General features: G+C 39.6%; 1 long non-coding RNA gene across 3 annotated transcripts in view; it reads right to left on the bottom strand.

The window, feature by feature from the left end:
* LOC105067132 (uncharacterized) overlaps positions 1 to 13,870 on the bottom strand; it is a 280,700-nt gene that overhangs the window by 183,907 nt on the left and 82,923 nt on the right. The gene's annotated exons all lie outside the window — the stretch shown is intronic.

Below are 13,870 nucleotides of genomic sequence, written 5' to 3'. Positions count from 1 at the left end.
TTCCTGCATACTATTAAAACCACCAGTTGGAATGTGAGCTCCCTGGTCAATGACATCATGCAGAACAGCTTTTTGACACTTCTTTTTTTTTTTTTTTAATTATGAATAAAATGGCTGTTTTTGGCCTTCTGATAAAAAATATTTTTAAAGGGCCAGCACTTGAAACATTCTTCAAAAATGAGGACCGTTTCAAAGATTAAAATGACAAGAGATAGTAGCACTGTATTGTCTGTCAACTTAAAGAAAAACACACAACATAGAGTTGTGAGTTTCAGTTTTATTCGGGGTCTTATTAAGGACTAGAGCCCGGGAGGCAGCCTCTCAGTAGCTCTGAGAAACTGCTTTGAAGAGGCAAGGGAGGAGCCAGTAAATATATGAAATTTTTGGCTAGAAAATATGGGTAGTCAAGCATGCATCTTGGTGAAATATTACTGCTAATCACATAGAACAGATAGCTCACATTAATGATTTCAGTGCTTTTCTGCAAGAAGCAGGGGTCACTGAAACTCTTCCTGAGATATGTATCTTAACTACCCTGGGGGTTTGTTTATCCAAAGCACAGAATGCCTCATCCCATTTTCTCCATCTTGTATTCCCCACTCTGAGTGCACTCTCCTGTCGGTGGGCTGACTGCAGTGGATTTTGACTTAACCCTTTGTATAACTGGATGATGAGGGACATTCTTTGCTCTTTTTTTGTTCACATGTCTGAAAATGCTAATGCCATAGAAAAAGCCCCTTTTCTCTTAGGAACTCCTAGCATTCAGTAAACATAAATTTCAAAACATGCCAAGAGGTTGGTAGTGTTATCTCCACGTGGAGCCAGCAGGTGGCCTGAGGCAAGGAGAATCCAATTTCCTGGCTAGTAACCAGGAAGACAGCAACAAAGATGCTTAGGGACTAGTCAATGTTTCCCAAGTTTGCATAATACCAGAAGTATTTAGTGTAAAGTTCTTTTCCTCAGTGGTTTTGGAAAATAAGACCTGTGACTTCTCAAAGTTAATGGAGCAGTATTTTTCACAAAGGGACATTTCATTTACAGCCTTATAAACTGTGACAGTTTATATTTCTAGAAAGAGTTCGACAATTTCCCCTATAAAAATCAAGTAACTTTATGAAGGGCACTTAAAGAGGAAATGCCACCAATTTATCTTGTTCTGGTATTTTTTTCCTCTCTAACGTTGTAGCAAATATTTGCTATACTGTATCTTCTTTCTCCTTGACTTTTCTGTTGCCCTTCTTCATAAACTGTCCTCTATTCCTACCTTGCTGAAAGAAGAAAAAGTTTTATCTCCTTGTCAGAATTTTGAGATTTATACTTCTTACTTGAGGCTCTGAAAAGGCTTTACAGAGCAGGACTGCCCCACCATTATGATTTGAATAAATGTGAGGTTTGCCCTAAATTACCAAGTAAATTATAACATGGTATACAAAGGCACAATCTTACTTAAGCCCAAACTGACCTTGAAGAACCCTGTCTACATTACTACGAACATTCAGAGGGAGAGATAGGATCCTGCTAAGCCTTTTGTCAGCATCACTTTTTCTAGGGGAAAAAATGATCCATTTAGACAACTGAGTTATAGATGTATTCTGCTAGGTATAGTGCATGTGCTAAGTAAAGTGGGTCCTTAAATTAGGGAAGACACACTGTACTGCCCGTACTAGCACTTGGATGAAGCAACCATTTTTTAAGCAGCATAGAAATCCATGACAGGAGTCCACAGCAGCTGTGCAGCACCCCAGGGCTGGTCCCTGACCTGTCAGGACTAGCCTCATTTCAAAAGGCAGTTTTTCCTGTTCTTCTGCATCTCATTCCTACCACAGCCTTCTGCCAGATCAGGACATAGGACAGAGAAGAATACTATGTTAGAGATACATACATACATACATACATACATACATACATACATACATACAGGAGAGGGAGTTTACCTATTTTCCCAAACTTGGTTTTATTTGGAACTTTATGCCAGTTATGTCAAATTTTGTCCTTAAATCCCAATGATATCTTCTCTGACTTCTATCTACAGTAACTACAGCTCTGATTATTACCAATACAAAATTCCTTTAATCTGTTGAAGTTGATACTTACTAGATGGCTGAGAAGAGGAAAAAGAACTCTGATTTTGTGACAAAACAGCCAGAGTTCAATGTTCAATTAAACCAAGACCCATGTCTAGCATGAATTTGATAAAGAAAACAACTAAAAAGAGGGCAGAGGTTTCATGTCCTGTAGTGTTCTCCAGTGGCGGTGTTCGAAAATCTTACAGTGTTTCTAATCAAGATTCAACTGGTTCTTCTACAATATGTCTGAATAAGGAAAGTAACTAGATTTCTCATTTGCATAAAAAAGAAGATATTGAGAAAGAAAGAAGAATTAACTATTCAAGGTCCATATGTTCAAAGTGCTATCACGTAGGAAAAAATCAGAGGTATGAAAAAATTCTATAGATATTTTACCCAAGGAAGTTAGTTGCAAAATAACACGTAACACGTTTTTATTTCACCAGTACCCTGCTATAAAGTTATTCTTAAAACAAAGCACATTAAAAGAGGGCCATACCAAGACAGAAAAGAAAGGGAGGGGGTGAATTTTAGCCATAAGTATAAAAATGATTTTACTACGATGAAGACATTGATATTTTTGGCATAAATATTTCCATAAAATGTGCATTGCATTCACTGTAAGAAATCTTCCTTCAGGCATTAAACTGCCCAACTTTGCATTTTCCCCAATTATCAATGGCAAGATTTGATTTTAACCTAAGAAAATTGTTATTTTGATGAAGATAGCAGAATTATCAGATCAGCAAGTAATGCTCATCCTGATTTTAAATTTCTTTGACAAAGGGAAACATGAAATTTTATTAGCCTGAGCAGGTTTAAAAACATTGAATGATATTTCTGTTATGCTTTTTTTCCTTGGTACAATAAGTGTACCTAGAATTGGATTTAAAGGGACAGCAAATTCGAATCCTTTCCCCTAAGTGGAAAGCTAATACAAATGGGCCCACCATAGCCTATGGCCTGATGAGGAAGAATGGAATGTCACAATTGGTGGACATTTAGTAATTCCTCTAGAATGCATCATTTTAGACGAGGTCACATAAAGTCCTTTTGTTGGCAGCTCTTGGAACTACTGTCATGGGGAGATGGATGCATTCACTTATCAGTCAGCAATGCTTTATCATTTACCTACTCAAGGCCATATACAATGCTTCATGCTAGGGATAATAATAGTGAAAAAAATGTGGTCTCCGTCCCCAGGGAGCTGATAGTGCTGAGAGAGGGTATAATGTAAGGAGACAAGAATGCCGATAGGATTGTAAACAGAGATTATGAGAACAGCAGGAAAAAAAAAAATCCAACCCCAAGGATGGGAGGATTGCTGTGTGTGGGGTGGAAGGGTCCTCTTCTCACAGAAGCCTTTTTGGAAGAATTCATGGCAGAGTTGAGTCTTAAAGACTGAGTGGGAGTAACTGGTAGAGGTTGAGTACAGCTGAGAGGAAGCCCATTCCAGACAGAGGGCACAGCACAGTGCTGATAAACTCCAGGCAGTTTTGTGTTCTTACTGGATAATAAAGTGAGAATCAAAAAGCAGTGGATTTTATCCTACAGAAAAGGGTAAACTTCTTTTTTTGTAAGACGCCAGACAGTAAATACTTTAGGTTTAAAGAATCATAGGGCTTCGACTCAACTCCACAAAAGTAGCCACAGCTAATATAAAAGTGAATGAATGTAGCTTAATAAAATTTTATTTATGGAGATTGTAATTGGAATTTCATATAATTTTCACAAGTCATCAAGTATTATTAAAAATTTTTTTCCAGCCACTTAAAAGTGGAAAAACTATTTGTAACCTTTACTATTTGTACAAATATAGGCATCAGGCCAAATTTGGGCCATTGGCCATGGTTTGCCTATTCCTGCTGTTAGTCAACAATGGAGAGCCATTTAAAGGATTTAAAACAAGGAATTGGCCTGATCTAGCTTTCTTGGTAGGAAGTTCATTTTGGCAGCAGTGAGGAAGATGTATTTGAGAGAGGAGGGCCTGAGGAAAGAAGGACACAAAGAGCTGTCAAATGTTTCCTGTAGAAAGGAGGCATGGTGTGCCTTCTTGAACACTTTGTAATAAATCAGTCAACACTAGAATCCCCCCAGGTGTCCCCTCCCTCCGCTATTACTGCCCACACCTTTCTCTGCCACCGTGCCTCCTCCTCCTACATCATACTCCTCCTCATCTCACATTCCCATCCCAAACACATACCAGCTGCTAGCTGGCCTCCTCTTTAAAACTCTTTCAACAGAACAGACAACAGGGAATTTTGCTGAAAGAGTGACCACCAGCAGCCCCACTTCTCTAATTTCTGGGAAGATAGTGATGGCTGAGCGAGCATTAGGATGACCCAACTTCCTCCAAGCCATCATATATGTTACAGATGTGGTTACAATTTTGGAACATTTATTTTCCAGTTGACAGGAATAAATCTTCTTTTAAATTTGCATTTGGCACATAATGTAATGCTGCCTCAGAAAACTGAAATGATAAGCTTCTTTTCCTGCAGCATAATCTAAGATTTTATCCTTTGCTAAATAATCTTGATTTCAAAGCATTTAAAATTAAATATGCTTAAAAATACTTTGATACCAAAATTATTTTAATAGATTAAGAACTAAAGTAGGAATGTCTTTGGTAAATTTTCAAAACTCATAGACTATTAAAATGAGAAGGGGGCCTAGAGACCATATAATCAAATATAGGAGGGATTTAAAAAGCCAAAATGAGCACCAGGTTCTTTTTCCTTTCAAAGTTGTATTCTTCCTTCAAAGAATTGATTACAGAACTTTTCTAACCCAATATCTGCTAGATTTAAGATGGCAGTATTATCCTACCTTTGGTACAACACAGTTTTCAAACATGAATGTTGCTGTACTACTGATTCCATTTTAAGCTCTTAAGGCACTTGATGTGCATAGACCTGAGACAGTGTTAGGTTGTTCTAGACACTGCCCATGTTAACAACCCTCCTCCCTTCCTGTTCTACAGACAGAGATGATGTCATTGGCAATTGAGGGGATAGTTTTATGTTGCACTATATCATTATCTCCATTCCAAAATCCTCCCCAAATGGAGAGAAGGAGAACGTGGTAATGGAAGAAGTATAATAATGTGTGCTTCTAAAAGAGCAAAGCAGAAAAAGCCAGAGTTGACTACAATAGTAACTCATTCTAACTAAAGCAACTCTGGAGTCTGGAAATTGCCAGTCTATTATATCCACAAAAACAGTTCAAACTCAAGAATGATGTGAAAATCTTTCAACAGGATGATACGTGAAAAATTATGACAAACAGACATTCACAAGAGTTTAATTACTATGGATCTTCAAAAAGAGGGGAAAAAATGGAAAAGTGCCACAAAACCTGAGCAATTCTGCTACATACTCTTCTGATCTGCTCTGATTTCATCCAAATAAAATGTCCTAAACATGGCAAGGTGCAGATTTGTACTGGAGACTTAGCTGTTTCTTATCTACTTTCATAGAATTAACAACAAAGTTATTCAATAATCAAGAAAAAATTAATAGAGATTTATTTGGCCTAATTTACTTGAATGATTATTCTCTTTCATTGCATTTATCCAATCACTCATCAGGAATATATGAAGTATTTTTTAGGTGGTAAGTACTCTACTAGTTAGCAAGAGTGATGATGATGATAGTTACCCTTTACAGATACTGGTAAAGTACCAAGCCCTATACTAAACACTTTAACTCCACTGTCTCTTAATCTTCCTAACTTTGTACAGTTGATACTACTTCACATCCCCATTTACAGATGAAGAAACTGAGGCACAGAATGCATAAATAACTGACAGGGGTCATATCAGAAGAAAGTGGTAGATAAAGGATTTGAATTCGGGCCTTTCTGTTTCACAGCCCACTCAATGTGCACTCATCTATACATACATCACAAAAAGATGTAGATGGCATGGCCTCTCCATGTTTGGGAAACTAGATAGATAAATTTACAACAAAAGAAAAATCCTAAGGCATGTATGGGATCATGCTGAAAAGGATCATAGTGATTATCTAGTCAAAACTCTCATTTTGCCCACAGAAAGTTGAGACCTAGCTATGATGAAATGCCCAGTGGAGTACAGAAGCACTTTTCTCTACTCCTTGTGCTACTACGCAAGAGTGGGTCCTCATCATTTGTTACTTGGATTATTAAAATAGCATCATATTATATCTATCTCCAGTTTCATTATTTTCTATTATAATCATATTTCTAAAACTCAGGTTTGTTAATATTGAACAACTCAAACTCTTCAAAATGGTTTTCTCTTCCCTTTTCCTGAAGGCCTGGCTCTGTCTTCTCAAGCACCAATCTATGCTTCCTGCTCCAGCTGCCACCACTGCTCCAGCTGGTGAATAAGTCATCTCCACAGCCCTGCTGTTCATGTTCCTTTCCTTGTGTGTTTGAGCTTATGCTTCCCTCTGTCTAAAATGCCTTCTCCTTTCCTAGTCTGTGAACCTGTTCATCCTTCAAGAAGGAGCTCATATCATTCATTAAAGCATCTCATTCTCTAAGCTCCCTCCTCTGCATTTCTATAATACTTCATTCATAATGGAAAGAGCTTCCATTCAGTCTTTTAGTTCTCCCAACAAGTATTTTTTATATTTCTTTGTGCCAGGTACTTTGCTAAGCACAGGGGGTCACAGTGGTGAAAAAGGTAAATAAGGTTCCTGCCCTCATGGAGCTTTTCTACCAAGAAATGCAGATAACAACAACAACAACAAGAACAAAAACAAGCAAACAATAAATGCCAGGGAAGTAACCAGTAGTGGATGAAAGAGAGTAACTGAGGAAGGCCTTCTTAGAAAGAGGGGTCAGAAAAACCTTCTTCAAGCACTTGATATTCTAACAAAGATCTTAAGGATAAGATGCCTGGCCTGGTGAAAAGCAGAGGCAGAGCATTTCAGGCAGAGAGAACAGCAAGTTAGTAGACAAGAAAGGGCTTGCTATGATCAAGGGAAGAAAGAGGCTTATGTGGCTATAGCTATATAGTAGTTCAGAGAGAAACGTTTGGTGAAAACGGTTGGAGAGGTGGGGCAATCACAGCTCAGGAATGCTTTGCGTGCTTTGTAGGTTATAATAAGGAATTTGGATTTTCTCCTAAAACCACAGGATGCTATGAAATGGTTCCTAGCCAGTGGAACTGACTGACCTGTGCATTTAAAAATGACAGAAATGAATTGAAGAAGGGCAAGGATAAAATTAGGAAGACCAGCTGGGAAGCCCTTGCAGGAGTCTAGGCAAACAATGGTTAAAGTGGAGTCAACAGAGATGGAAGAAACACAGACAGATTTTAGTTATATTTGGGAAATAGACTCACCTGGTCTTGGAAACGTATTAGACGTGGGCAGACAAAGAAAGGGAGGCATTACAGTTTATTTTTAGATTTTATGGCTTGAATCATTGGATGGATGGCATAATTTCTACTGAGATGAGGGAAGACTAAAGTGAGAAAGAAATTCAGGAAAGAAAATAAAAAGTTCTATGTTTGAACATATTGAACTGATATTAACCATGGACATTTTAAGCTTTACCGTGGAAAAATGCTCTTAAAGTAATGAACCACGGGTAACAGTAAGAATAGCTAATAATCATTGGTATTGCTTCCCATATGCCAGACTTCGTTTACATATAAAGTTATACAATCCCCTAAACAATCACTCTACATGGAAGTTACTGTTGTGACTTACATTTTACAGATGAGGAAATTAAGGGACAGAATGGTCAAATTACTTCCCCAAGACCTCACATTTGTAAGTGGCAGATTCAGGATACAAATCTAGGCAGTTTGATTCCACAGTCAAACTTTTAGTCTCTGTATTGAAAGAATTAGTGACCTGGTACCTGGAAAATAGTTAAATCCTACTTATTTCTAAATAAAACCAAAAGGAAGCAAACACAGATCTCCACACATTACATGACAGCATTTATTAAACACTGATTTTAATAAATGATAATTCTATTGCTGAAGTAAAATAACTTTTCTTATCATGAATGCCATTATAGAAATCACATTATGTACTGGGCACCAAGTAGAGATTATTTCTCAGCAAGGACTTCGCCCAGAGGAATTAACTGGATCCCTATTTAGCTCTCTTATCTAGAGACAATCACCTACAGACACCCACTTACACCCACAGTTACCACTTTAGAAACTATTTACTGACCATCTATAACGAGCCAGGCACTGGAGTTAGCATGGGAACTATAATTCCCTGCCTTCATGAAGCTTCTGAGTAGAGGAGACAAAAAAACAAACCAACAAAAAACCCCACCACCAATTAAAATAAACTGTGATATGTACTGAATGTAGTACACACAGCAGGGGCACCCAATCCTCTATGGGGGAAATTACATTTGAGCTGGATCTGAAAAGATAGGTAGGATTTAACCAGGAGGCAGCTTAATATTTCTTAGCCAGAGAAGAGAAGGAACTGATGGAGCACTTTGGAATGCTACAGGAGCATTTGTACCATCTGACCTGGGGAGCAGGTTTCAAAACTTCCAGCGGAACAAATATGTAAATGCCCTTGCCTGTCCTTAATATCAGCGCTCCAACCCTGCCGCTGCCCTTCTTTCTCTGAAGGCTCTCCCTGAGTAACCCAATTACAACCACCTAAATTGTTACCACTTACATGGTGGTGACAGATAATCCATATTTAAGCCTAACTCAATGATCCCTTCAGCTTCAGCCCTAAATCACACCAGACTTTACCACTTGAGTGATTTCTCAAACATTATTGATTCAGAAGAGACTTCACTTCCTTTTCCCCCAAAGCCTGCTCCTTATCCTGCATGTCCCACTCAGTGCCTGTTTCCATCCACCCAAATACCTAAGCCACGACTGGAATCACTGCCCTAGTTTTCCCCCTCACCCTAACACTTACTCAACACATCAATCACCAGACCCCACAAACTCCCCTCTCTTAGATCTCTGGTTATCCACCTGCCCTACCACCACCACCGTTGTCACAGCATTGGATCAGGCCCTCATGGACTTTCACTGAAATCGTGTCCTAAGTACCTTGCTGCCGCATCTCCAATCTGTTCCTCCTACAGGTGCCAGGATAATGTTACAAAAATGCATGTAGGGTTATTCCCCTGCTTTTAAAGCCATCAACAGCTCCCCATGGTTCACAGGCTAAAGTCCCAACTCTTGGGAAGCCCTCTGGTATTTCATGTTTTCCTGCCTTTCAGCCTTACCTTTTGCTAATATCCCCTCTTCTTCTAGCACCTCATACTCCACCCACACCAAACTACTCACAATTCCACAAACTCTTTATATGGTTTCAGACAGCAAGCTTTGGCTCACACTTCTATCTCTGCATTAAATGCCTTTCAACACCATCCCCACACCTTTACCCATCTTTCGAGTCTCAACTCACCAATGGACTTGTCTCTGAAGCTTTTTGTGATTACTCTGCCTCTGCCCCAAATAGAACTGACCTTTTCCTCCCTTATGTCCCCACCACTTCCAGGGCAGAACGTTTCCACAGAGCTTAGTTATAGTGATCCCATCAGTCTAGCATGATGCCTGCCTATCAGATTGTTTCACTGACAACACAATTCATGGACCAAAACTTATTTTCCACCAGGAGTAGGTGCTGTGGCTAAATGTTGGAGAAGAGCAAAAGGCAGATAAAATAGTCTTTGCCCTCATAACTCATTTATGGTCACAGAGTAAAATCTTTCAGTCTAAAAGTCAAAAGCCCTCCCAGGATTTACCCTGAAGCTAATACAGTTTAAGCTGATATCATGTAGTGTCAGGGACTGGATTTACAGAGGCTCCTTCCAAAGTGCTGTGCTAATTTTGTATTTTTAATTTTAGATATTTATTTTCTTAAAGCGGGGCCAAATTTGGATGTATTTCAGGCGCCACAAAACCTGCACTCACCTCTGGTTCCAAAACTTAGATGATGAGCTGTGGTCACGAATTTTTGTAAACAAAGTTTGAAGAAAAGTCAATAGTGATTTGGGAGGGTTTGTGGCGGGTGGCACAGGCTTCCTCCTGTGGTGGTGGACTGAGTCCTGAACGGGAGTGGCTCAGCGCCACTCCTTCACTCTCTGCTGGAGCACAGCAGGTGGGTGGGGCCTCCCACCAAGAGTCTCCTATTGTCTCTCTCCTTCCCTACCACCCACACTCGCTAAAAGAAGAGTGGGCTAGAAAACAAGGAAGGAAAAGAAAAATGATAAATATTTCAGGACTAGCAGAACACCATGGTTCTGAGCTACTAAGAGAAAATGCATCAGTCTGGCTTCCTCTGTGTCATCTGGCTCTCAGCGATCCTGCGACCTGACTGAAATTTCAGAGTAAAACATTTTTGTTGTGGTTGGGAAGTGAGGGGAAGAGGGAAGTTATAAGCAAGAGGAAAAGAGAGGAAGGACATATGACAAAGACAAAGAACATGACTAATGAGTCCAGTTCTTCCTTGTGTCATTTGTGACCTCCCTGAGCATAGAAAAAGGAATAATGGGCTGAGATCCTATCATCCACATTCCTTCTCCCTACCCCACCCCTCCTTCAGCGTTTCCTCTAGAGTCATGGCTGGCCCTGACACAATAGCTCCACGTGACAAAAGGGAGAAAGAGTGTTGTCAAAGAAGCCAAGTTCAAGTGCCTGATGCACAGTGAGTCCAAACAAACCAAAACATCAGAGTTTGGAACCAAGTTTATTGCAAAAGCCAAGCAAGGAGAATGGGCAGCTCATGCTCAAAACACCTGAACTCCCCAGAGGCTTTCAGGGAAGAGTTTTCAAAGGTAAAATTTGGGCTGAGGGTTGCAGGGTGTATGACTTTCTTCTGATTGGTATTGAGGTAACAGGGTGGTGTTTCAGGAATCTCAGTCATTAACCCGGTTCTGACCAGTCTGGGGTCTACAAGCTTGTCCTCAGCATAAAGACACCATCCCCACATGGGTAGGGGTCTTACTTCCTGCAGAACAACTCAAAGATACATGTCAGATTGTTATGGATATCTCTTGAGGAGGAACTAGAGATTAAAGGAATACAACACAACAACTTTATAAATGAGCAACCAGACCCAGAGTGGGAAGGGACTCTTCCAAAGGCACACTGTCAGTAAGGACGACGCTGGTGCTTTATCACTGAACTACTGTTTTTAGTTTGCTTTTCCTCTGTTTCTGCACTCCTTCACTTCCCTAATTAGTAACTATTTGAATATGTACCTTGGAACTCAGGTAAGATCTTTTTCTACAAACAAGACATAGGAGGCAGGGAGGGGCTTTTGTCCCTGGGGGAGGGCCCTGCAGGATCCTGCTCAGTTTCAAGAGTAATGAACAGACTGGCAGTTGGGGGGGTGGGGTGGGAGGAGGGAAGGTGTACGAGTCCAGTTCCTGGTTCTGGCTTGGGCAGGATTTAGATCTTTTGAGGCCCTAAGCACACAAAAGACTATAGCACCACCACTGCTCCCATTATGTAATTCAAATAACACTTTAATATTTTTAATGACACATGACTTACCTGTATGCTGAAATTAGGATAATTGTTTTTCTAGATTTAAGAAGCTAGTCAGAACTGATCTCTCTCTGTCTGCCTCCCGGACACAGGCTTGCTTTGTCTATTCTAACACCATCCTAGCCCTTACTGATAGTGTGACCTTGGCAGAGTCCGTTACCACTCTGGGTCTGGTTGTTCATTTATAAAGTTGGCGTATCATATTCTTTTAATCCCTATGAGTCTATTAGAGATCATTCTCTTTCACCTTTCAAAGCAAAGCAACAATTTAAAATACTTCTGCTCTGGCTTGTATATCCTACTGACTTATACAGCGTAGAGAATTCCAGTCTGGATGAGACAAGACATCCTGTATATTCATTCAGTGATACATCTGATTATACTCACTCTACAAATATTTACTTAATACTTACCATTTAATAGCTCCTGAGTGTACAGTGATGAGCAGAGCAGACATACTATTTGTCTTGTCCAATTAGTTTACTTCCATGGAGCTTGCAGCCTACTGAATATAATGGTGGAGTCTGGGAAACAGCCCAGTTGTGTAATTTCCAGGACCTACCCTTAATCACCATCTAGCATAGTGATAAATAACCTTGATTCTGTAGTTAGGTGGCTTGGGTTCAAATTCCAGTTCTGTCATTTCCTTGCTTTGTGACCTTGAGCAAGTTTCTTAACCTCTCTGTCCTGCTATTGCCTTTTCTTTAAAACGGCTAACAATAGCAAGGCCACATGCCCAAGGTGTATCTCCTATGTACTTGCTCCACAGAGCATGCCCAGCTTTAGGCCAAAGAAGGAAGGATGATTCTCTTCCCAGTTTGTGTCCTACTCTGGCATCTGGGTTAGACAGCATTATCCTAGAAGTTTTTAGAGAAAACAACCTTTCTGGTATTACTCAAAGCCCATTCTATCTTCCCCACCCTCTCCCCTGTGGTTGAAAAATATCCTTGGCAGCTTAAATTAGGAGATCATGTGTAAATGTAAGCCAGATTTCTTCTGTTTCCTGGTTCTTCTCTTTGACCTCCCACCCACAAAATAATGAATCCACTTCACAGAAAAATATTGCTGAGAAATGTGACAAAGGATTTTTTGGAAACAAAGAGAGAGTTCACAGCACACACTCTAGAGGTGACTGCCTAAAAGTTCCCTGTAGTTATTTCCCCATTTCTTTCCCCAGATTCTCCTTTCCTGCCAGGTTACCAGTAAAGGTGCCATTCTTTCCCTTCCCAGTGTCTTGCATCCCCATAAAATTGCAAAGATACAAAAATTAACCCTCAAGTTCATCCAAGTCAGGAAATATCCTCAAAAGTAGTACTCTGCTTACTTTTCTGTGTTCCCACCTTCATTGAGTTCATGGCCTGAATATTCTAGCTTGTGGATACAATCAAGATTTTTTTCCAACCAACATTTTATGTTGTTTTTAGCAACAGGCTCAGTCTGGGCACTAAATACATCAGGTTGCCCTTCACAGTTTGTGCAGCCTGATACTGAGTCAAGTTGCCTGATCACTCTGCTTGGTGATCAGCTTAATACAAAGTCACAGTGTTTAAATCATTATGCTGAGATTTCTGTTTCAGTGAGTCAGTTGCATTATCTTTCTGCACCATTTTTGCCTTAAGCAATAAAATACTGCTGAGGTAGAAAGAGAGATAAAAAAGATACAGCTAACAAAGAATCCTAATTCTGGACCTCTTAAAGGAGTCCAAACCAGAACTGTTTTCTTTGCCTTGCCCTGTTTAGGAGTCTGCTGAGTCGGCCTTCACATTAGGAAAGTTGATTGTTCACAAATGTTTGAACATTTTCTCACTAACCCATGTTTGGGTGTGCCTTTAGAATAACAAAAGATGAAGAAACTAAATGAATTTAATTTGATCCTCATTTTGAACTAAATATTGAAAGTAAGCAATAAAAAAATGGAAGTAGGAATATACACCTGGAATCCAGCTTGTGAATTTGTTTCCATAACAGACGTCCCAGGGGCCCTAAAATAGAGTGTGAGACTATTCCATTGTGAGACTGGAAGCTAAGAGACATCACCTAATTCAAACCTCTCCCGTTACTGATGAGGAAACCAAATTCCAGAAAAGTTATGTGACCTGTTTAGCATCACATAATAGAAGCAATTCCAGGACTAGATCTCATGATTCCCAGGAACTTATTTCTTTCAATTATATCATGCTGTCATGTACTATGCAGATTCCGTTTTACCAAAAAATAATAAACATGTTTAATAAACTTGGTAGATTTTCTAAATTTAATAAAATACTTTGAGTACCTAATGACAGAGATTTATGAAAAATAAACAAAAACAATCTATTGG

This window comes from Camelus bactrianus, chromosome 2, assembly GCF_048773025.1.
Source record: "Camelus bactrianus isolate YW-2024 breed Bactrian camel chromosome 2, ASM4877302v1, whole genome shotgun sequence".
NCBI lineage: Eukaryota > Metazoa > Chordata > Mammalia > Artiodactyla > Camelidae > Camelus > Camelus bactrianus.
This window is presented reverse-complemented; position numbering and strand designations above follow the sequence as displayed.